Consider the following 24,172-nt stretch of genomic DNA (forward strand, 5'->3'; position numbering starts at 1 on the left):
AAAGACCTGTATTTATACATAAGAAAGAGCTGAGATGATCTACCTACTGCTGCTGAGGAGAGAAAACCTCAGACCGGCCCCAAGGCCTCTGCTTACCGGGTGCAGACTTTGAGAACGAGAAAGATTTTCTTTCAAGCCTTGTCTTTCCCCCTTGCAATATCTCATGACATTTCTGAGGAAGGAGACTGTAATTCTCCTTGTTTACAACTGGGATACAGAGAGATTTAAAAATGTACTCGGTGTCGTAGAGCCAGCAAATGGAGCCATGTGCTCTGCACGCGAGCCTGACCATTTGCAGTGTCTACAAAAATCTTCATTTTTTTTTAAAAAAGGTTTGCTTTTGATTTGGTTTTGGTCAAGAGAGGACTGGGACCCTGCCTAGGTTGGCATCTTAGACTAGAAGGCTGTTGGCTGATCTCACCCTTCCTCTGCACTGCTGGGCTGGGGAATGGCAAGAGCTGTGACCACTCTGGCTGCTTCTGAGATACCACCCCCTCCCAACCCCTAGGCTACTTCCCTCCCAATGGGTTCAGCCACTGGAAGATACCCATGAGAGGTCAACATGGAAAAAAAAAGGGGGAGTCTCTCCTTTGGCTTTCAGTCTGTCTGGCCCTGTTTCTGTCTCTTTGTCCTTCTTGGCTTCACCCTTCTTCACCTGTCTTCTTAAGAAGTAGCCATGGTCTGGGCTGAATTTCCTCCCTGTGTTTACATTCTATCTGGCAGGCTGCTGTGTCTCAAGGCGTTAATCCAGGTCTTCCATCTGACTCTCCAATCTAGAGGAGGCTGAGGCTCTCTGCACTTTCTGAGCGCTCATTTCCCAACTATCCCTATTTGTTTCGACCTTCTGCCCTTTGATCACCCGAGTGGCCAGTCCTCTATATTATATTCCTTCCTTTAAACTATATATACTGGACTTGGCCTAAGCCAGACTAGTATAGGCACACACACACACACACACACACACACACACACACACACAAGACATGGCAGTATAGGACTAAAAAGGAATAGAGCAGGTCGCATGCCCTGACTTCATTTCCTCAAGTCAGGAGGAGGACTTGACACTACCTGTGCAGGTAGACAGGATACAATGAGGAGCATCCAGGTTCCTTGAAGGGTGAGTGCAGCAACAGTGCTCCATGAGTGCTCCATGATGTGAGTGGCCCCATCCCACTGACAGCTTCTTCCAGCACCTGCAAAGGGTGGCGAAAGTTGGCACAGACCTCGAGTTACTGTAAGACAAGCATAGTGCCTCAGACTTGGGAGCCCACGAGTGCACACTTGCTTTGGCCTCTCACCCGTCTTCTATGTTCCATGTGTGCCTGGTCCTCTTTAGAGGAACAAGTGGCCCTAACTAGAGGACTTTAAGGGATGGGTACCACTGGAATTACTAGCGCTCAATTCACACCCCTTGGCTCTCCCCACAGGTATCTCCAAGAAAGCAGCTTCTTTTTATTCTCACCAAGAGAACCCCCCGGAGGCTCCTGTGCCTGGGCTTGGAATGGACAGATTATAAATGCAAACATTCTCAAGAGGGCCAAGTCAGCTGCAGCTTGGTAGTCAGGATGGATGCAGCATACCAGGCATTTAGAGAGTTAGAGCTCGTAAGATGTGTACCTGCTCTACAGAAGGGGAGGAAGGTCTAAGGAGAGCCAGGGAGCAGGAGAATCCTCTCATCTAGTCAGGCCTTCAACCACCCAGAGGCCCAACACCATCAGGGAGGACCGGCTACTCTCCTGTCAGCCTCTCTCCCAAATCACACTTCCAGAAACACAGAAGGATATTCGCCCAAGTTATCTGGGCATCCTATAGCCCAGTCTGGCTAGCACAGGAAAATAATTAGCGTATTGATGTAAGAGGCCACAGAGAACGTGAAGTTTAAGACGTAGCTTTATCTCCTCCCATGTGAAGTCCCCAGGCAGCAGGTTTGCTAACACAGACAGAACAACAGCTGGGGCTGCAGGAGGGGAGAACGGAAGCTGGTGATATGGGGACAGAATTTCAGGTGGGAGTCATGATGAGTTTTGGTGCCATGTTATGGTAACGGCTGTATGCCAGCCGAACGTCCTCGAGGCCACTGAGCCGTGCACAGGACAACAGTAAGTTTCATAGCTCATGTACCATCACGATTTCCCCATTCTTAAAACTCAACAGGAAGGTCGCGTATACGCAGAGATACCATTTTTAAGTAAATTTAAAAATCCTTCCGCGTGCTCGCTCGCCCAGGCAGCATATACTCTGAAACTAAAACAGTAACAGTAAGCCTGGCTCCTGTGCAAAGATGACATACAAACTCATAAAGTTCATAAGGCGTTACATATTGCTAAACAATACCCAAACTGTTTATTAAAAAGAAGTCTAAGAAAATAACACAAGGTCAAAAGATAACAGGAATTAATACACCTTTCTCAATAGTGTCAACGAATACCAGTTTCTCCCAGATAAAAAGACACAGACGTGCAGAATAGACATATACACAATAGAACAGCAGCCAACTGTAAATACAAAACGGAATTTACAGGAAAATGTATGGAATTGGAAGAAAGAATATTGTTCCAAGTGAGGTAGGCCCAGCCCCACTGTTCTCTCTCATTTGAGGAGCCTAGCTTTTACTCTAGTTTGGTGTGTTTAACACAGGACGCTAGTGAAAGCTAGAAAATATGGAAGTGGAGGGAAGATTATGGTAAAGTCGATTAAGTTAGTATAAAAAAGTAAAGAAGGAGACACTGAGGGTGGAAAGGCTGAGGCAGGAGGTGGGCAGAGTGAAGGGAGATGAAGATGTGGTGTAAGGGTGTATAACTAGATAGAAAGCAAGATACACCCGCTTGTGCAGTAGCGGCCTGACTTGTGGAGGTAACCAACAGGTCCCTGATTGGATTCAAGGTCCAGTTCAAAAAGGATGGAGACTGACACCTGGTCCTTTAAGGCTAGCTAACAACTCAGGTCAGGAGAAGCCCATTCAGAAAGTGTATTTCTGAAGACGAACTAAGCTGACCCAGCTGAGAACTATTCCATACCTCTCTGCCTATTCCTGTAGACAAAGCTGTTGTAGCCTTCATCAGAGACTTTTCCCCTCGTGGTGAGCAATGGGAACTTCAGAGACTCGTGGCTACCTAAAATACAGAAAATAAATAACAGATGTGGGCTCTGCCCTAAACAAGTTATTCATATCACCCCCTCTAAGAAGTGTGTACAGAGTCTGAAGATAGGGCAGGTATTTTCCAGGCCCACATGACCACTGCAATCATTGACAAACAACAAACTGCAGTTACCTGCCCTGGGGCCAAACAAGACTCACACTATCAATAACTGGTATGGAAGGGGGAAGGATTCTGAGAGGCCTACCCTTGTCCTCTGCATTTATTGGCTATTAATAGAAAGGGGAGAATCATGGCCTTTAGTTGTGTACCCTCAGCTGAGGCCACCAGGCTCCTGCACACAGACCCCAAAGTCCTGGTCACTTAGGTGGCGCTGCTTAATCTCAGAGGGTCAGGGTCACAAACAAGGGGAAAAGATATGAACTTTGGAGAGAGTTGTGGGGCAGGGGGAGGTAAATTAGGGTGGCTGGGGGTTGAGGGGTGAGGATGGTCAGTACATATGGAATACATGTACAAGGTTGTAAAAGGAAATATAGAGTAAATAAGGGAGATATTTTAATCTCCAAACAGGTATAAAACAAATAAAATAAGAACAAAGGTTTGTTTTAGTTACTTTCTGTTGCCTCAGAAATCACACCGAAACTTTGTTGCTTAAAACAACAACCAATTCTTAACTTCAATGACCTTTAGTGCTCTGCTGGCTTAAGAAAGAATGCAGAGGTAGTCTTCTAAGGTGGCTGCTTGTCCCTGACACCCCGCCCCATGCCCGTGCTGCTCTGCCTAGGCCAGGCATGCATGCATATGCACGTGTGTGCATGTTTCTTTGTACAGTCCTGGTGGTCAGCAAGTAAATTCTACCAGGCCTCCTAAATCTAGGTCTGAAAGTTGCACCATCACTCAAGTCCAAGTGTTAAAGAAGCCAGAGGTCCCAGGAGGATAAGCTCTACCTCTTAAAGGAGAAATGTCAGCAGTCTATGGGACCACCTTCTGTCTACCCAAAGTGGCCAAATACTATGACTGGACATCTGAACGTCTGGACAGATGTCTGGACAGTGCAGGCCTGAAAGATGGATGAGGGATTCAAAGAGTCCTTTCTTTTTATTTGCAGATGTGGGTCAGAGTGGCGGTGGGCATGCTGGTGGAGCCAGTGCTGACTGGTCCAGTTCTCTGCTGAATGGTGTTAAATCACAGCACCACACACAGCTAGGCACTTTCAAAGTCCTGGGTTATAGTACATTTGTCTAATGCTGAGAACTGCCGAGATTCATTTCAACTTTCTAAGATGACTCAGAAGCCTGCAGCCTACCAAGGGGCCTGGGGTCACCACCAGTGACATCCATTATATTTTCCCTGGTCCCACACCCCAAGGCTGGTCGACAGAATGCCAAAGAGATAAACCACTTTTACTGTAATTCACCCTCTGAAAAAATGGGATTTACTAAGCAAATTAAGGGCGAAGAAACTTACAGGGGTGACATTTAGCCTACTCAAGACACCAAACTTTTCAAGCACTTTAGAGGCGCAATTTACATACAATTACAGGAACGCCTCATTTATCTACCCCTGCCAGAAGGCACAGTTCCATAGGAGTGAATTGTCCAGATAATAGTGGTTTCCCCTAGAAGCCCTGAGCCATTTAGCCAGATTGGCAGAAATCTTTCCCAAAGAGATAGGCAGCATCCAGACTGTCCATTCTGATTGTGACCAACAGCCACAGCATGCGAGCCAGGCCTGAGTTCTTGGGGCAGCATGTCATTATGCTAAATGACGATCTGAAGTCACCAGTGTCAGGTGAGTGCCTCACCTCTCCAGGGTACATCCACTGGCCGCCTACTTCCTGTTCTGGCTTGACATTTTTGTTTGTTGAGGATTTGTTTATTTGTACATTGGGGGCAGGGTGCAAGTGTTTTGCCTGAACGTGCACCACGTGTGTTCTGTGGTCACAGAGGCCAGAGGAGAGTTTCAAATCCTCTGGAACTGGAGTTACAGTTGGTAATGAGCAGCCATGTGGGTGCTGAGAACTTAACCTGGTCCCCTGCAAGAGCAGCCAATGGATGGATGCACCTCTCTCTCTCTCTCTCTCTCTCTCTCTCTCTCTCTCTCTCTCTCTCTCTCTCTCTCTCTCTCTCTCTGTGTGTGGGGGGGTGTGGGTGTGTGTGTGTACGCGGACATATGAAGATCTGAAGTTGTCTGTTCATGTGGGATGTCTCTCTCCATCACTCTGATTTTGTTTATTGAGGCCAGGTCCCTCAGTTAAACTCAGCTCACTTACTGCATTTGTCTAAACAGCCAAATTGTCCAGGGTTGGGGGGGATTGCCTGTCTGCCTCCTGTACTTCTGGTCGATGCAGCTGCCAAAACTCCCGGCTTTTACTTGGGTTCTGAGAGGTTCTCTGTGTCCAAACTTGCAGGATGAGTGGTTATCCACAGAACAGTCTCCCCAAGCTAATCTGTTACCTGGGGCCACCCTACATCTCCTTTCCTATGTGTATCCTGATACAATACCTTTTGTGTGTCTATATTCGATTCAGAAGTAAGCAGGGCTGCACTGCGGGCTTGCTGACACTCCTTTTCCACTAAACTTACCATGTCTTTAAGGCAGGTTCATCCTGCTCTGAACACTGCCTTACTTTGCCCTGCCGGTTCACGGTACTTCTTTTCAGGTTGCCCAAGGGATGGACTGTCAGGCTACCCTGCCTCAGAAGCAACGCTGCCCTGAGTACCCCGTGCATCCAGAATATGATAATACCCCAAAGTACCCAGAGTAATTGTACTCACACTAGCAGACTGACCTCACGGGTGGCAATGGCACACTGTAGTCACCAGGAATTTGCGAGACATAACCGAGGGCTGAAGGAATGGCTCATCTGGCAAAGGTCCTTATTACCAAATCTAAAACCCCAAGTTTCATCCCTGGGATCCATATGGTCACCCCATCCCATCCTCTGACCTCTACACCTGCACCGAGGTGCATGCACCCAGGTGTGCTCCCCAGGAGATCTGATTTCCTGAACTTTGCAACTTCCTAAGCCAAACTCCAGAGGGACAGAGTGACAACATGCAACACACACATTCACTCACACATACACTCTTACATATACATACTCAAATATACACACACACATGCAAACAGTCACACACACACACATGCAAACAGTCACACACACACATGCTAACATACACTTACACTCGCTCACAATTCACGCTCACTAACTCTCTCACAAATAGTCATTCACACACTCAGGTATATTATACAAAGAAAGAAAGAAAGAAAGAAAGAAAGAAAGAAAGAAAGAAAGAAAGAAAGAAAGAAAGAAAGAAAGAAAGAAAGAAAGAGAAAGAGAGGAAGGAAGGAAGGAAGGAAGGAAGGAAGGAAGGAAGGAAGGAAGGAAGGAAAAAGGAAGGAAAAAGGAATAAAGGAAGAAAGAAAGAGAGAGAGAAAGAAAGAAAGAAAGAAAGAAAGAAAGAAAGAAAGAAAGGAAGGAAGGAAGGAAGGAAGGAAGGAAGGAAGGAAGGAAGGAAGGAAGGAAGAAAGAAAGAAAGAAAGAAAGAAAGGAAGGAAGGAAGAAAGAAAGAAAGAGAGAAAAAGAAAGAAAGATAATTTAATCTAAAAGAACAAACAGAAACAGCTCTGCAGTGGGACTCATGGTAGACTCCTGGTAGACTCCTGGTTGACTCCGTGGCTCCTGTGTGCTTGCCCACACTTGACATTTTCATCTTTTTTTCATTCCCAGTCTGGTGAGTTTGAAATGTGACTTGCTGTTTATTTATTTTTTATTTGTTTGGCCAGTGGCTTAGAGTCCCATCATCCCCTTGGGGTGGCAGGCTGTGTGGGTTGCACATTCATTTTCTTCTTGGTCTGTCACCTGTTGTTGACCCTCCCCAAACCAAAGCGCTGGGTTTGGCTGTAGCTGGTGGATCCCAAACAGATCCCCACCTGACTCCCCCTGGCTTCTTCCCTGCTGGCCTTTTTCCTACCATGCCACGAAATCACAACGAAAGCTGCCCTCTCTCTCCCTCCAGCTAAGCGCCTCTCTGCCTGCATTTCTACTCAGCATTCATGGCTTTTTGTCATCTCCTAAGGGGGTCCTTGTGGCTTCCGCTCCCTCTGGCAGATGGGAAGGGCTGAGAGGCAGAGTTTGACTCTGCTGCCTTTCCTCACAGGAGCAGGTGCCACAGTGGCAGCACATAGCGAATGCTCAGTGGGTACCACTGGTTCCCTTGAGTAACTCCCATCTACAAGTGGAAAAGCAATCGTGTTCTGGCTGTCTATGGAAATGCACTGACTCCAGCCAGAACTCCAGGGTCAAGCCAGCGAGATCCTCCCTTTAGTCTCCCAGATCCAAGGTTTCAAACTCAACTCTTCTCCACAGGGCTCTCTCTCACTCCCGTGTGAGGAAAGAAAATGGAGAAGAGGGCAGGAACATTCTGGATCCTTACTCCAAGGCCTGAGGGTGTTGGATTGCATCCTCTCACTGCATACCTGTGTGCATTCCTGGTGACCCGTTGCCACAGAATAGCAAGCCGTCACAGAATGGTGCTTAAAGCAATGGCCATGACATGAACCCAGCATCTCCTGTATTAAGCAGATCTGCGTGCGAAGTGGGCAGGTTTGTGTTGCCATCACTGAGTCCAAAAGCTGGGATCCTCTTGGAGGCTTCTCTACCGGCAGGAATAAAAGCCGGGGCTCCTGGGTAGCTCTCTGTCTAGTGGTCTCTATAGCGTGGTAGCTTATAGTAACTGGCTCACAGAGCTGCTCGGACTTGTAGAGCTACAGAGAAGGTCATCTCTGAAGTCTTCCACCATGGGGGGCTTCAAAAACTGCCACCCACAGTCAAGGTCAAGAGAAACAGACTGCTTTGATAGTGAGTGACAAAATTTAGTAGAGTATGTGGGACCTAAGACATCACTGTGCCCTTTCTTGAAAGGTATAGTTGCCTATGCTTTGGGCCTCCTAAGCCAAGTTCCAGAGGGATGGAGCGACAGTGTGGGTCTTGGGAATGAAGTCCTATTCTGCTCAGGGAGAAGTCTGAATCATGCCCACAGACTTCAAATCTGTTTGGAGTAACTGATATCTAACAAAATTCCTTCCTGGAAACTTCAAATATGAAGCAGATAACAAGGAGAACAACAAATAACGCATCTCTTAGACTTCTCTTTCTACAGTGAAGCTGTGCCCACCCACGCCGAGGCTGAGACCCTGCCTGCTCTGACAGTTGCCCAGCCTGGAGTAGAAATGCAAGTTCCAGGACTGGAGTTTCTTCTTAGCTCCCCAGCTTGTGCCTCTTCCTTCTCCCCTCCCACTGCACAGCCACTGATTGAACTTAGCAGAGATAGATTGGGGAAATCGCTCTCCTAGCAGGTACTGAGAGTAATGGTACCCGGGAGGGACAGGTAGGCAAAAAGGGAACAAACCCAGGCAATTTTCAGACATCTCCACTGTCCGTTACTTTGTTCACTTAAATAAACAAATAACCCCCAGGCAATCAGCAGCCAGCAGCCGGCAAGCTGGGGAATGATTTCCTTTCATTAGACTCAAAGACCAATCGATGCTCCTTAATCGCAAGCCACAAGCCTAGCCTAGTTGGCACAAGCAAGTCCCTACTGTTCTCCAGATTTCAGGATGTCTACACTGTACAGACTTTCCTGTCCTGCAGAAGTTCCAGAGGGGACGGTAAGAGATGGGATCTGTCCTGCCCAAGGGCTAAGGAATCTTCTAGAAGAGGAAGCACAGAGACCAGAGGGCTGAAATGGAGGGAAAGGTGGGAACGCCTTCCCTCTGCCCTGGTCAGCTCTGTGGGCTATCAAGGTGGCAGAGGAAGAACGTGCCCAGAACCAAACTCCCAGAGTCCGTTCTTATCCTTACACGTGTTCCAAAAATGCCACAAAAGGAATGGCTAGGCTCCATGCTGACCCTTAGGCCAGATAATGAGAAAATGGACATCATAGGTGTCTAGAACCCATTGTCACATGGCCTAGCTGCGCACCTCACTTTGGCTGTGCCCAACATACGCACACCAAGAGCCTGCCGTGGAGAGCCTTAGGTTGCTCTCACCCAGAAGAGCAGTTGAGCCATTATGGCCATTTTGATTCTGTCCTCAGGGAGCTAAGCAGCTCAGCTACAGAGCAGCAGATACCTTGGGCAGGGGATACACTTCCAGATGTTCTTGGGCAGGGGATAGGCTTCCAGATGTTCAAGTAGAACCTGCAGATGATCCCATTCATCTGCTACAACCTGAAAGACAGATGCTATGGGATTCAGCAAGCCTCAGTTCCAAGCCACTTTCTCATTACCATCAAGGTTTGGGCCATGTTCAACTCTGTACATATTGTACACATTTTTCCCCCATTGAATTGATTCACTTTTATTAGAAAGAAAAGAACATATTTGTTTTAAAGAAAAAGTTGTATCACTGCCTGATCTAGAAACCCAATATTGCAGGCCATAAATAGACTCTGCCTATAAAAATCAGCACAATGGGAGTTCATGGTAGATTAGACACAAACCTTTTAGTCTGCTCACTCTTGAAACCCTCATAAGGTGACAGTTAAAGGACCAGAAACAAAAAAAGCATAAGCCCTTGGAGCCAAAAGGAACAGAAAGACAGATAGCAAATGACAGATGTCAAGAAAATCTGCTGGGGGACTGGGAAAAGTGGGTTCAGATCAATTGAAACCTAGATGTGGGACAAAGGAGCCAAGAGAGGAGCTGGGCCATGAAGTGGGGCTGGGGAGGCCCTGGAAAGAGGGGTGTTCAGGTAAGGCTGAGCCCAGGAGTACCTGGTTAGCATCTGCCATGGCCTTAGCTTTGCTCTCTCACCTTCCAGAACCAGGGACCCAGCCTTTCCATCCCCAGAAGTCGATGACTTGTTTGCTCAACAAGGGTACCAGTCCTTCCACCCTGGGCCACATTTGGTGACACATATACACACTGTTGACGATGAAAGTGCAGCTGAGGGGCTAGTTAATTCATGACCTGAGTACCACAGACTTGGGACAGTGAGAGGTTGGCCTAGAGATGGAAAATAGTGGAGCCAGGGACACTTGAGACATAGTGAACTCTGGTAGAGTCAGAACAAACGGTGTTCTTTTGATGAAAAGGAGACACAGAGCTATAAAAAGAAACAGATTCAAAACAACAACCACAACATCAACAAAAGAGAGGAAACAAAAGAAAGATAAGAAAATAAACACGAACTGAAGAGGTGGCTCAGTGGTTAAAGATAACTTGCTACTCTTGCAGAAGTCCCAGGTTTGGTTCTCAGCATCCAAACGGAGTCTCTCAACCACCTGTAACTGCAGTTGCAAGGGATTTGATGTCCTCTTTTGACCTCGTATCACATGCATGCAAGCTCTCAGATAGGTAAAACCAAGCAACTCTATAAGATGTTTAGAAGAAGCTAAGTAACTTGTTTCATGGTGTTTATCATAATAATAGACATCCCGGAGAGGGGGCAGGAAGCAAACTCAGACTGAAGGAATCTGCAAAGAAGTAACACAAGAAAATGATCCAGACACAGATGGACTTTGGTGTTCTGAGTCTAGAGGCCCCCTGAATTCATCATGAAAGGAATGAACAACCAAATCACACCAAAGAACATCCCCAGGAAGAGAGAGAAAAGCCCAAAATATTCTGAAGATAAAGGCAAAGCAATAACTGCATCAAGAAAAATCCAGAATCAATAGTCATGGGGCTTCTGAGCCGCAGTGAGGGTCAAGTAAAGGAAGCCATTGTTTTTCAATTTTTGAGAAATTTACAGAACGTTTGAATATTATAAACAGCCAAATTTCTCAAGCCAATGTAATGGGATAATAAAGACTTGTTAAGGATGTAAGATATCAAAACTTTGACTTCAAAGGACCGATACTCCAAAACATATCAAAAGAACAAATGAGGAATGACAAAGACATAAAGCTTGGGAGACATGCTCTTGCTCAAGACAGCAGCAGCGGGAGGACCCTGCCGACAGCTGGGTTGGAGGCGTGGGCAGTCTTGAGATGGGGTAGGGCAGTAGGATGGGTAGCTACGGGAGGGGGGGGGACAGCTCTTGAAAAAAAATAGGACTGACAGATTAATTGACAGGTGTGGCAGGGTGTAAAATTGGATTGAAGGCTTTTGTACAGAGCTACTGGGGGTTGTGGGAAGAGTCACCCAGACAGTCAAAGAAGGCCACCAAAGAGAGGCAGGAATCGGCAAAGAACGACATTGGGAGGCACGACTCTCGAAGGCCAAGAATAATATTTTCCCACTCATAACTGCAGGAAATTGACAGCTAACCTGTGATGGGAGCAGAGAGATGGGAGGATGGGACAGAAAACTACAGCCTCTCACTTATTTCCATTTAGAAATACTAATATGTAGCCGTTGGAAATTGAAACTAAGAAACGAAAACCCAAGGATTATCACTGAAGGCACAAGCCAGAGGAAATTGCCAAGGAACGGATAGTAGCTGCTTCAGAAACTGGCTGTTAGGGCTGGAAGGGACACACGGGACCTGCTGTTTCAATCTGGTCCAGATGTGGCTTGTGTTATGGTTCAGCTATGTATTAAGCAAAGCAAATGTATTATTTTTGATACAATTTCTTAATGAATTGAAATGCAGTCGATCTAAAGCAAAACCGTTGACATTTTGCAGGATATTGTTACTTGTTCAGACCTCTGAGACAAAACTTGTGTTCTACTCCAATATCAATAAAAGTGAGATGGCAGACTGTCTGAGCCACCTCTTGGGCAGAAGGAAGGTTGAGGTTTGTTGAGAACTTGAAGGATGGGTTAAGGAGGATCTGTAAATGCAAGGGCTTGTTCGGGACTGATGGAGCTTCAAGACTTACCAGCCTGGGATTTGTGGAAACAGCGAGGTCAGGATTTGGAGATGAATTCTGGGGAATCTTGGCCTGCACGCTTTGTGATATTTCCTTGGAAAATTGATGAGTCTTTGGGAAAGTTTCCAGGATGAGCCATCTGTGTGTGTTATCTATACCTGAAGTTCATTGGCCCACACCTGAGAATAAAATGAGCAGTATTATAAAGTGTTATTAATGGACTTGTTGATTATACTCTGATAATTATTAGACTTGAAGACTGGAGGACATAAGCTGTGATGGCCTTATTGCTCATTATGTGAGAGACAGAGACAGAGAGACAATAAAAGACCTTAAGCAAGTCTTTTATATAAAAATAGTTCACTGAATCTACATTTTTAACTTCACTGAAAACCCCTGGACAGAAGCTATGCAACAGAAGACATGCCATGCTGGCTCCCCACACTTGACATGTACCAGACTGAAGAACAGAGACACCAGTCAGTCACACCGGGGCTCCTTGAGTCAGGACACCTATAGTGTACTGCTGGATGCCCCTGCTTTCTCAGGTGCTTTTCAAGTCCTTGCAACAGGAGGAGGTTGTGGGGAAGGACCTCTCTTTCTCTCACAAAAACTTCCTTTTCTGTGGAATTGAACCAGGACACTTCTCTTTCAGAACCAACCTATGATGTAAGTTCTCTCACCTGTGTCTTTAGAAACAAACACCCAGCCCCCGCCCTTTCCTGTGTTCCCCAGGGAAAGCCTCAAAGGTCACCGCCTGCCGCCTGCCACGCCATCCCTCTTCCCTCCCAGACATTTCGAGTCAGGATAAAATCCTAAGTCTGGGAGGTGGGGGGTTAAAGCCAACTTTAACAATCAGTGAGGTGTGCAGTGGGGATGGGGTGGAGGTTCAAAGGGTCACAACCACAAATTTCTAGACTCTTCTTTTAGTGGTCTAAGTCTAGGTTGAGAGGCTAAGAGTTGGTCTTTCAAAAGTTCAGTCTACCTACAAAGGCCAGAGGGAGCAGCTCAGATGCCCTCTGCCATTGCTTAGCATAGCAAAATTAATACGAGGCAAATTTTTTTTGTTTTTAAACACAATGTCTTCTACACCAGGAGGACCTTATACTCTTCCAGCCTCCACCTTGGGGGGCTGGGAATACAGTTGGTTTTATGCAGTCCTGGAGATCAAACCCAGGGTCTCCTGCAAGCTAAGCAAGCTACATCCCCAACCCGAAAGCCTTGATAAAAGCAGTCATGTTTGCATTGGGAGGATGGACGGGGCAGGCAGAAACAATGAACGTGTTGCTTTGGGTGGTGCTACTATGGCCTGGAGGTCCCCACAGGGCGGTGGTGACTCGATCACCTCCTCGTCCCCACCCTCCCCCCATTCCCAGAACAAGACAGGAGATTTGTTACTGCTGATGTGTGGCCTGTCCCAATGAAGGGGGCTTTTCATTAACAAAGTAGCGGGCGGTGTCATCTTCCCTTGGGTCGGAATCATTCACTATTTGCACAATGTGTTATTATTGTATTTTTAATTGAAATGTAAATTCTGGGAACACTCTGACCCAATTTACTCACAGGGAAAAAAGGGCAAAATTCTCATTTTCAAGGCTCCAGAAAGGCAAGTTAGTGTTAGTAATGATTAAGCTTCCTCCTCCCCCACATTGGGGTGGGGTGGGGGCCGGATGGGACCTTCTTACCCAGGCACAATAGTAACATTACCCCATCCTCTGCGTGCATTTGATCAGGGAGGTAGCCGACTTGCAAGGGAGGGGAGCTCACATATTTGTCCCAGCCGTCCATTCTGGGGTTCACACCTGGGCCAGGGGAACGGCCAGGGTGTATAGATGCAGTTTCAGGGTTTTAAATGACAGTGATGACTGATGCTTGATTAAACGATTGATTGAGAGGGGGGGATCATTGCTTCGTTTATTTCACAGAAACCCTCTTTGTCAAAACAGAACCAAATGGAGACAGGGTGGCTCAGGGACTCAGACTGTCCCTGATATTACATGCTCACCCTCGGCCGGCTAGAGTTTCTAGAACTTACTCTAGAGCTCAAAGGATTGTTTGCAGCAAGCATACAGAGGAGAGAACCCACCAGCAGGCAACAGGCATATGAGTGCCTACTAAGTGTCAACTCTTGGCATGCAGCAGGCATCTAAGTGCCTACTAAGTGTCAGCTCTTGGAGATTGACAGAAGGGAAACATGGAGTAAGTAGTGTTGTGTTTCTGTCAGTTTTAGTGTCTGCTCAAAGTTCACCTGCCAACAATGGAGGTGTTCCCAACTGTCACATCTACTAAAGACACCCCCGCACACACCCCAGCTTCTCTCTAAGACCCCCCCCATACTACTAACTTCTCTCTAAGATACCTCCCTCTTTCCCAACTCACCCTCTGCTCTTCTTGCTCCTGTTGGTATTTTCCTCGCAGTGTTGTTCCTTGCTGTGAATTATCTTGCTGAATGACTGCATATCTCCTTCCATAGCTTCGCTCTCACTAGATGTAAGAGGGTCCCCAGGTCCCTGCCCAACTGCTATGTTCTACCCTGTATTCTCAGGCCATAGGAACCTAGCACCCCACAGTGACTAACAAATATTTCACAATCAGAGGATGCATGTGTACAGGTGGTACAGACTCCATCTGGCTCTGAAGCGTGTCATGTCTCCTACTGTGTCATTTATTGATTCTATATACGCCTACTGTGTGTCACAGGGTGAAGAAACCCAAGGACAGAGAGAAACAGGGAAGGCCCAGCCCTTGCTGTAATGTTCCAGACTAGGGAACTCGGCGAGGATAGTCCCTCCTTCCTATCACAAAGGGGCACCTGGAATACCTGGAGATGCTTCTGGGTCTACAGGTGGGGAGAGCTGCAGCTGCCATTCAAGAGAAGGAGAAAGGTTCAGCTAAGCACTTGACAATGCACAGGACAGTCCCAAATGAGTCATCTGGCCTTAAGTGTCCACAGCGCTGAGGTCGGGAGGCAGAGTCAGATGAGAATGGTTCATCGAGTTCACTACAGAGCCCTAACTGGGATGACAGGGACCCAAAACTCCAGTGTGGGTAGGCATTGTTGGAGCGGTGGGTGAGGAGCCCAGCAAGGTGCAACTCCAGTGTGGCCAAGAGTGAGGCCTCTGCACCTGCTGGTCCTCTCGATTGTCAACCTAGAGAGGCAAACTCTGGCAGGGATTCCTTGGTCCACCCATTGTCCTGTGGATGGGAAGGGTGACCTGGATCATAAGATCACCTAGAAGCCTTTGCTTAAGGACAAGGTCCAAGTCCCTGGTTAGAAAAGGACAGTCACTGTAGAACGAAGGGAGGCTCATTCTTCCCTCAGTGGTAGAGGAAAAGATTTCTGTGTCAGTGGTCACACGCACCATCCAGAAAGAACTTCTCCAACCCCTGGGTTAACAAAGACCCACCTTTTTGCTGCAGGAAAAGGAAGTACAAGAGAAAAGAACCAAACTGTCTTTTCATGTCCCTCAGGCAAGTTCCTTGTAGATCCCTACCACAAAATGAAGATAAATTAACACAAATGCCAGCAAGAGAGGGGGATGGGTGACACCAAGCAGCGAATGAGGACCCTGAGACTTTAAGCAGGCGACATGCCCAAACCAACAAAAGCCAGCTGAGCACTGTTATCTGCTATTGGATGAGTCCCCAGGTCAGATCTTCCAGGCAGGGCGTGTGGTTTTCTTTTTAAAGTAACTTGGCATTTTATACTATCCTCTTATAGCACATGGACCAGACATTCAAGGCAGGAGTGGAGTGGGGTGGGATGAGGCAAGGAAGATGTGTGAAAGGCCTGGGTCTCCTCCTTCTTAGGGCCCGGGGCTCTGACGCTGTGTGTTCACAAGCCAGGAGCCAATGCCAAGCTAAAATTGCATCTGCCTGCTGGTAGAGAATCCTTCTGAGTAGAAGGGAGCAATTCATGGGTCCCTTTGGAGACTCACGTTCGTTATCAGATGTCCCCATCCACATGGGTTAGGAGGCAAGGAGGCAAGACCTTGTTTTTGTAGACACCAAAGACAAAACAGAAGTCCCTGGAACTGTCCCTGCCGGCTGGAATGCATCCATTCATGAATAAACCCGTTGGCAACAGACTCGAGTCCTAGGGGGACATGGGACGAAATGATCAGCCTGCTCACAACCTAGCCGATGCAGGGTGCACACAGTTCACATGTCCCATTGACCCACACTTACACACTGGAGAAATCCTAAAGCCTGTGTGAGGAGCTGTCACCTGTTCCTTAAAGGGCCTTCTCGAAGGCCATGCAGGATTTTCTAGACCCGTCTTGAGGAGCAAGGCCACGAAACAACTATGCTTCCGGCTGAGACGCATTTCTAGCACCTATGAGGGGAAGAGCCAGCCCCAGCATTCCAAGCACCCTCAGAGCAACAAGCCCCCCTCTCCCCACATGGACCAAACAGCACTTCAGACCAGCACCTTCTCCCTCATTTGCTCAGCCGTGCTGACCATCCATGTCCACCATCTCTGCTCCTTGTCATTTCCATCCGTTAATGAAACTTTGGCTCGGGTTTCTGCTATCTCCTGCCTGATAACCTGTTTGGTGTTTTAATTCATCTCCTGCTTCCAGCCTTGATTATGTCTAGTGTAGCCTCCCCAAAGGAGCTTTCCAAAGTGTTGGTCTTGTTATTAAAACAGCTAATGGCTATTTAGTCTTACGGTGTGCCGGGCTGTAGTAGAGGAAGCATATTGTCTGGCTGCCACCACAGCCTGCCAGGCCCCTATCACCGGACTTACCTGGCATTGCAGTTATGTTGATGAGCTTGCTAGAAACTCAAATACAGATACGCCGACTTTTCTTTTGCCTAGCACTGGCTGACAGATGGTTGGTCCCTAGTAACTGACTGTTGAGTGGATGCACTGCTTGAGTCAGTGGTGGTGAGATTGAAGTTCCAGGGACTTTTCAAAAGTGGGTGGAGCAAGTGGGGAAGGGAGAGAGGTGGAAATTCACAGGCGTGGATACCTGCAATCCACTGCATCCCATCTTCCACAGGGTTAGGATTAGGAGATGCGAACTTTAAGGGGTATTCAGTTAGGTCACAAGAGTGTAGAGTTCTTATATGGAATCAGTGTCCTTACAGGAGACCCCAGAGATCCCCTTTATTCCTGCCACCATGTGACAACATGGCCAAAGGGCAGTATCTGTGGGCCAGGAAGGAAACCCTCACCAGATATCAACCATGCTGGTGTTTTAACTATGAACTTCCAGCCTCCAGACTGTGAACAGTACATTTCTGTTGGTAAGCCATGAGTCCATGGCACTTTATTACAGCAACTGAGCAGACTAAAACAGTATCCCTAAAATATTACTAACTAATTAAGCTTGCTTTGGGTGCTCTATGCCCCCAAAGGCTGCAAAGAGACAGTGAAACCAAAGGCTTTCATGTTTTAAGTCTGGCATAAAATTGCAATTTATCACTGAGTGTGCTGCTGTCACACAGCACTCAGGACTGTGGGCAAGGCTTACAGTCACTATATGGTTCTGAGTCATTTAGTATTTGCCATCTTTTGGAACCCTGGGCATCCTAGCCTGTCATGGGCTACCTGTGTGATCTCAAGCATGTTCCACAACCTATCTGTGCCTCAATAGCTTTATCTCAAAGTAGAGACATTAAAAAAATAACAACACTTTTTGAGTACCTTTTACTATCTAATAAGATGTATAAGATGTGGGCTGGTGAGATGCCTCAGCGGTTAAGAGCACCAACTACTCTTCTGAAGGTCCTGAGCTCAAATCCCAGCAAACACATGGGACCATCACAACCATCCATAACAAAATCTAATGTCCTCTTCCAGAGTGTCTGAAGATAGTTACAGTGTACTCACATATAATAAATAAATAAATCTTAAAAAAAAAACCTATGTGCTGGGCGTGGAGGCGCACACCTTTAATCTCAGCACTTGGGAGGCAGAGGTAGGTAGATTTCTGAGTTCTAGGCCAGCCTGGGCTACAAAGTGAGTTCCAGGACAGCCAGGGCTATACAGAGAAACTCTGTCTCGAAAAACCAAACCAAAAAATAAAAAATGTATAAGGCTCTATGCTAGAGAAAGTGCCTAATATTTTTGTTACATGCAACATGTCACAATGTAACAATATGGCGCAACATGGTACAGTTAGAAGGATCCTTGCTCTAAGAATTTCCTAGTGTCCTGTCAAATCAGCAGAGATAAATTCCTAGAAATTGCAAGGGTAGAATGCAAAGTCAGGAAGTTCTAGATGCACGAAGCTATGTCTGCTCAGGAATCTATAACCCAGGAATTAAACCCAATCTTCTAGCATGAAGGCAAGCTCTCCGGCACCTCATTTTCTTGCTGCAAGCTCAGGAATCACAGGGGACCCACCATCTTGAGCAGAAAGCAAGCTCAACACTGGGTAATCGGGATTAAAGACTATCAATAGCTTGTGACAGGCACTTCCTGAGCAGCTCACCCTGGTCAAATAGCAGCAATCGTTAAATATATGAGGTCCGCTCAATTTAATCTGTTCTTTTCATATAGATTGATTGAATGAGCAGAGTAACAGAACCAGGAGACAATTGACAGTTCTGCATCCTTTTCAGACGAGCTGGAGAGGGGAGGAGGCAAGGGAGAACTTTCCCTACTTTACCCTGCACAGATCCCACTGGTGGCAACGCAGGAGCTCCGGGGCCCCAGGATGGGGACATTCAAAGGTACAGGAGCCTAATGTATATACTGCTCATCTCTGAAACCTGACAGGGGTCCTCATGCAATATCCTCTAATATCCTGGCCTCTCCCTACCAAAGCCGGTTTGCTCAAATATCAAAGGATATGTAGAGTACAAGAGAACCTTGAACACCAACAGCCTAGGAAGTCCCTTCCACCCCGCTGTGCAGTAAATCACACAAGACCTTGGTGTCAGCCTGGAATAGACAGTGGCTATTCTAGCAGGGTACAGAAGTGTCTCAGCAGGACAGTATGCCTCATGCCTACAATCCCCTTGTTTGATAAACTGAGACAGGAAGGTTGTTGCTGATGCATACAGCTTGTCTAAAGTATGAACTTCTATTTTAACAAAAAGACTCTTGAGCTACAATATGCCTGGGAAGATAGAGGCTGCTGAGAAAAGCTTGGTAGACCCAAAATGACTTCCATCACCTCCACACTGGGGGAAGTACAGCTTCTTACCTATAACCAACCTCTCTGTGCCCAAATGACTCACAGCTGGAAAGGAGATATTCCTATGTGTCAGGACCACTTCTGAAGGCTGATTTTGAATCATAGAGAGAGACATTCAAACTCTAAGTCACATGGTGAGAAAATGATTCACTGATTTGCAGGTTTCTTTGAATCCTACGGAATTGAGCAGAAAGGCTTGGCACTAATACACCTTTAACAGAGAAAATTTCCCAAACTTATCCTTGTTTGTTTAACAAAAAGAGTAGACCTCACTGGGTGATGGTCTTTGGCTAGATTTTCAGAAGTCCTTTATTTCTCAGAGCTGACTTTCAGGTTTTCTTCTTTTTGTAGCAAAGAAAGGACAAAGTCCATGTATGCAAATGATTCATGCTTTCCTTTGGGGGAGCATTCAGTAAAGAAAAGAGAACTACATTTACTTAGAAGTAACTATGCAACGGGTTCTCTTCCCGTTAGGGGTCGCATGACCTTATCACAGGGATTGCCTAAGACCATCTGCATATCAAATATTTACATTCCAATTCATAACAGGAGCAAAATTAGAGTTCCGAATGAGCAATGAATAATTTTGTGGCTAGGAGTCACCAGAACATGGGAACTGTATTAAAGGGTCTCAGCATTAGGAAGGTTGAGTACCACTATATAAGGGGCTTGTTACTCAGGGATAGAGTGCTTGCCTACTGTGCCCAAGGCTCTACATTTGATCTCTGCACTTGGAAAATAAGAAACCTACTATGTAACTGATCGTTGTACATTTTATGAGTTCTTCGAGAATACCTGAAGTCTAGGAATCATAGTTGGGAACTGTGACCCCCTACGATATCTAATCTCTGCTTTCAAAGTCACTTGTTTGGTTGGAATACTCAAACGGAAAACTTCCCAGTGCAAGAAAAATGATCAGCCCGAGGAAGGTTTCAGAGACCTGCTGCCATTTTTTCTTATACTTGACTTTAAAATGCATGGAAATTGGGAACAATTCTTTCCCATATCTATGTCTCTAAGGGTCTAGCTTTACCAAAGTGTGTGTCTGCCATGTCCTGGATTCCAGCCTCACTTCTCCCTGACCGAGCCCCAGACCTCAAATACATCACTCTCAGATTAATGCCAGTCTTTCCCCTTCAAGTCTCCCTTGTTCCAGTCCTGGTCTTATAGGTCATTCTTGAAGTTGGATCCAAAAATGAGCCAACATACCATACCATGTTCCATGACATCTGCCACTGTCTGTGTCTCCATGGGCCTGTCTTCTCCATTACTGCCTCCTGCTACCTCCCTCTCTTGCCCTCATGCCTTATCCCTCCAAGCTCGTTCGCTCACCCTTCAGGGGTCCTCTCTCAGCATCACCTCTACTGTGAAGTTTTTCTTGTCAGCTCACATCTTGAGGCTCAAACCGACCCCACTCTGCTGAGCCCCGGGCCACTGTGCTTTTGGCTTTATTGAAAGGCGTCACATTTGAGTGTTTGTCTCTCACCCGGGATTCCCAACTTCTTCGTGTGCTCAGTGGTCAGCCCAGGGATCATGGTGGAGGAGGTTCTCAAGAAACACAAGACAAATTCGTGAGTGATCTCCTGAACAATGTACCTACGTGGCTTCGGCTCCCTCTCCACCCACTTTGAGGTCTTTCTCCTGTCTCTGGGCCTTCAGCACTACCTCGTGAGGACAAGTGAGTTTATCTTTAAGTCTCGTGCTGTCTTAGAGGCTTTGGTGTCCCTGTGACAAAATGCCCGAGAGACATGACAAGGCAGGAAAGATTTCTGTTGCTTCATGATCTTAGTTGCAATCTACCAGGGCAGGGGAGGCAGGGGCCAGTGGCTCAGTCTATGGATTCTGAATCACAGACTGTTTATATTATGGCCGACGGGAAGCAGAGAGGGTGACCTACTCCCATCAACTAGACCCTACCTCCAAAAATGTCCCCAGCCTCCCCCGCTGGGGAACAAGCTCTCAAAACAGGAACAGGTTGGGAACACTCTGGTTCAAACCAAACAGTGTTCCTTCCAGGAGGTCACCCTTATTCCTGTTCTCTGGGCAAACAGCAGCTTCCAGAGGAGACTCATCTTCAGGGGCACCAGCAGAGCACCTCCAAGCCCCTGGGACTCCACCAGTTCTATCTTGTCCCTTCCTCGGGCCGCCCCATTTTACTACTCTTAGGCCTCCCGCATCAGCCATGTGCGGTGCACCAGATACAGTTATATATACGGAGGTAAGAAATGTCTATTTTAGTCTCCAGAAAAATCACATGATTTTGCTTAAGTTCAATTTTAAAACATGGAATATGACTGAACTTAATGTTAGTACTTAGGAAAAATGTTCACAGTAATTATAGATGAGGATACATATATGCAATTTATTTCAAATTTAGTAATACAAAAAAAAATTCTGGATCCAAACGTAACTATTTATAACTTGGCCAGGAGAACTCTGAGAATCCCAGTTATTTCCCCAGAATAGGTTATTCTTCATGTATCTTATTTAAGCAATAATGCATGACAGAGCTTGAATTATGGCATATTAATTCTCACCTAGTGTGCTATTAGGCTAACGCTGACGGCCGAAGCTGTCAGTGCAACTAGGCATGAATTAATATCTAATAATTCCCCTGCTGAAATGTCTTATTGAGATTATTTTATTAGGAAAGGTTAGTTCTTTGGAAAGATTTCTGTATGCTAGTGGAGAAAGTGCTTGGCCTGGGTGAAGTCATTTCTGAGACTTCTGGCAACCCCGCATACTACCTTCAGTGACATACACACGTTGCCTTTGGGAAGCGTCTTGAGCTGAGTGCAGCAGAGGCCGCCAGGAACAGGGGATGAGCCCGTCCTTGGCCTTAGCTTCAGCTGAGGCACAGTGGTAGAGTTACTGCATAGAATACACACAAAGCCACTTGTTCCTTCCCTAGCATTGAAGAGAGAAGAAAAACAGTAAGCGGGAACTCAGCTTTGCAATCACGAGCACAGCACAGCCTGGTGCAAATGGGAAAAGCAAGATGCCCGCCATGCTTTCAGCATCAGCAAGGATGCCACTGTGGTGTAGCAAGATCAGGATTCAAACCCTGACTCTACCACTTACTAAGAGCACAGCGGGGAGGCCCAAGGAACCACATGCAGGGAACTTTAGGCAACCCCCTGCCTCACAGGCCTGGTGGAACACATGAGCTTCAATCATCTATAGTTCTGGATTCTCTCTCCCCACCCAAATACTCCTCCATTAAAACCCTCCTCCTCCCTCTGTCCCTCTCTTTATTTCCTTTCTCCTTCACCGCCTCCCTGCCCTCCTCTGCTGTGGCCAGACTCCATATCCTGTGGGTGCAGGACAAGCCCTCTTTCTTTGAATGGCATTCTCACCCTGCTCCCGTGCTTCCTACTTACACTGATATAGCATGAGGTCCCCACAGAAGCCAAGAAGGTACCAGTCCCATGCTTTTAAGCTTCTATGGAGGTAAACACAAACCTCTATTTTCTAAACAACACCCTTTCTCAGGGGTTCTGGGAGAGCAACAGCAGTGTGGCTCTCTCAGATCCTCCTCCGGGCATGCTTCTTCAATTTGAGAGCTTCAGGTTAGCCATTTGTTTATTCCGTTGCTGATGAAACTGGGTGTTCAAACGAACCTGCAGAAAGCAAACTCAGGCACATGAGAGCATGTTTCTCTGCTATGAATGTAATAATTCAAAATATTAGTAGGTCAAAAGATGGATCCATCCCTCTGAGCTACAAGCCTTGTTTAGAAATTGCTGTGTGACCTTGAGTGAGAGTCTTTCCCTCTCTGGGCTTTAGCTTCCTTATCAGTCAGAAGAATGGCAAGCCATCTTGCTTAGGGCCATCCATTTGTGATGAATCTGTAAAATGCATAAGTCAATCGTACCTAGTGGTGACTGGAAACTACCCTCGTCCTGAGGCTCACCTCTCCAGGCCTACAGCAGCGGGTGTTTCCAGATGTGCTAACCAGAGTCCGCAAGCTGCCCAAATCATCTGGTACACCATCTCCCACTAGATCCGCCTCGGGATGCCTTGCTACAGTGTCCACCTTACATAGTTACTCACCGAGCCCTCCCGACAAAGCGCATTTTCTGGTTTAAATCATATGGTGCTAGCTTCCTACACCAAGTGAGGGAAGGCTGGGGAGTGATCTTTGGAGCCCAGGAAATCTTTCTGTTTCTCCCACAGTTGGAAAGGCTCATAGGAGCTGAACAAGGGAGGTCTCTGTGTGTCACACAACTCAGGCCCTCTGCCCACGAATAGAAAATGGCTGGTAGGTGCTGTGGCCCAAGAGCGAACTGCACCTCTTCTCTTTGGTCTTCGCAGTTTGAGAAGTTATAATTGTCATTTGAAGGCACTCAAGAGAGCTGTGGGGAGGGGACAGCCATGGTGAAGGCTGGGAGCAGGCTTCTGCCTGAACACAGTCCAGAGGGCCTCCGGGCTCCCTGTGGTGAGTTTCCCTGGAGTCTGTATCAGGGACTGGTGATCTCCAACAAGTACTTGAGGCCCTGTCATCTGGAGACTCCTCTCAGTCCTGGGTTCCCAGGGGACTTCTGCTGTGACTCAGAAGTTACCAGTCTGTGTTTACTTTCCTCAGTAAACAATGAGGGAATCCACTGTCCTTCAGGAAGTCTGGGGGCCAGCAGGAATCGGAGCTTTATCCATCCTTGTTCTGGCTCCACAGGAAGCTGCCTTGAGCCAGGACAAGGTTAAAGCCAGCCACCTAAATGTCCTCTTAACCCCAGGGACTCCATCTTCACCTGGGTGACAGGATTCAGTTTGGTTCTAGCCTTAGACATGTGCTCTGTAACACAGTCCAGAACTCAGATGTGGGTACAACTTGACTTGCAAAGTGAGAGGCCAGGACTTGCTGTGTGGCAGAGGAGGCTGCTGCTCTTTAACCACAGCACAAGCCGTTTGCTGCCTAGCCAGAACAGCCTCCTTCCCAGGCGCACCTGCTCAAAGCTTTCTGACTTTCTGTGACCGAGGAGAATGAAGTTGGAGAACCCACTGTACAGATGGGATTGTTGAGGCCAGAGAATTGAACGACAAGGGAAAGACAGGACTATGGACTCTATACTTCTGGAAGTTTGGGAACCAGGAAGTTGGCCTC

The 24,172-nt window shown here is 47.0% G+C and overlaps 1 annotated feature.

The window, feature by feature from the left end:
- Positions 7,803 to 24,172: part of a transcriptional cis regulatory region, noted in NCBI's record as "EC(Sall1) region targeted for CRISPR interference", that runs on past the window's edge. NCBI's record gives its function as "positively regulates Sall1 expression (strong effect) in mouse ES cells" and the evidence as "EXISTENCE:mutant phenotype evidence [ECO:0000015][PMID:27895109, PMID:31784727]".

The sequence above is a fragment of the Mus musculus genome, chromosome 8 (assembly GCF_000001635.26).
Source record: "Mus musculus strain C57BL/6J chromosome 8, GRCm38.p6 C57BL/6J".
NCBI lineage: Eukaryota > Metazoa > Chordata > Mammalia > Rodentia > Muridae > Mus > Mus musculus.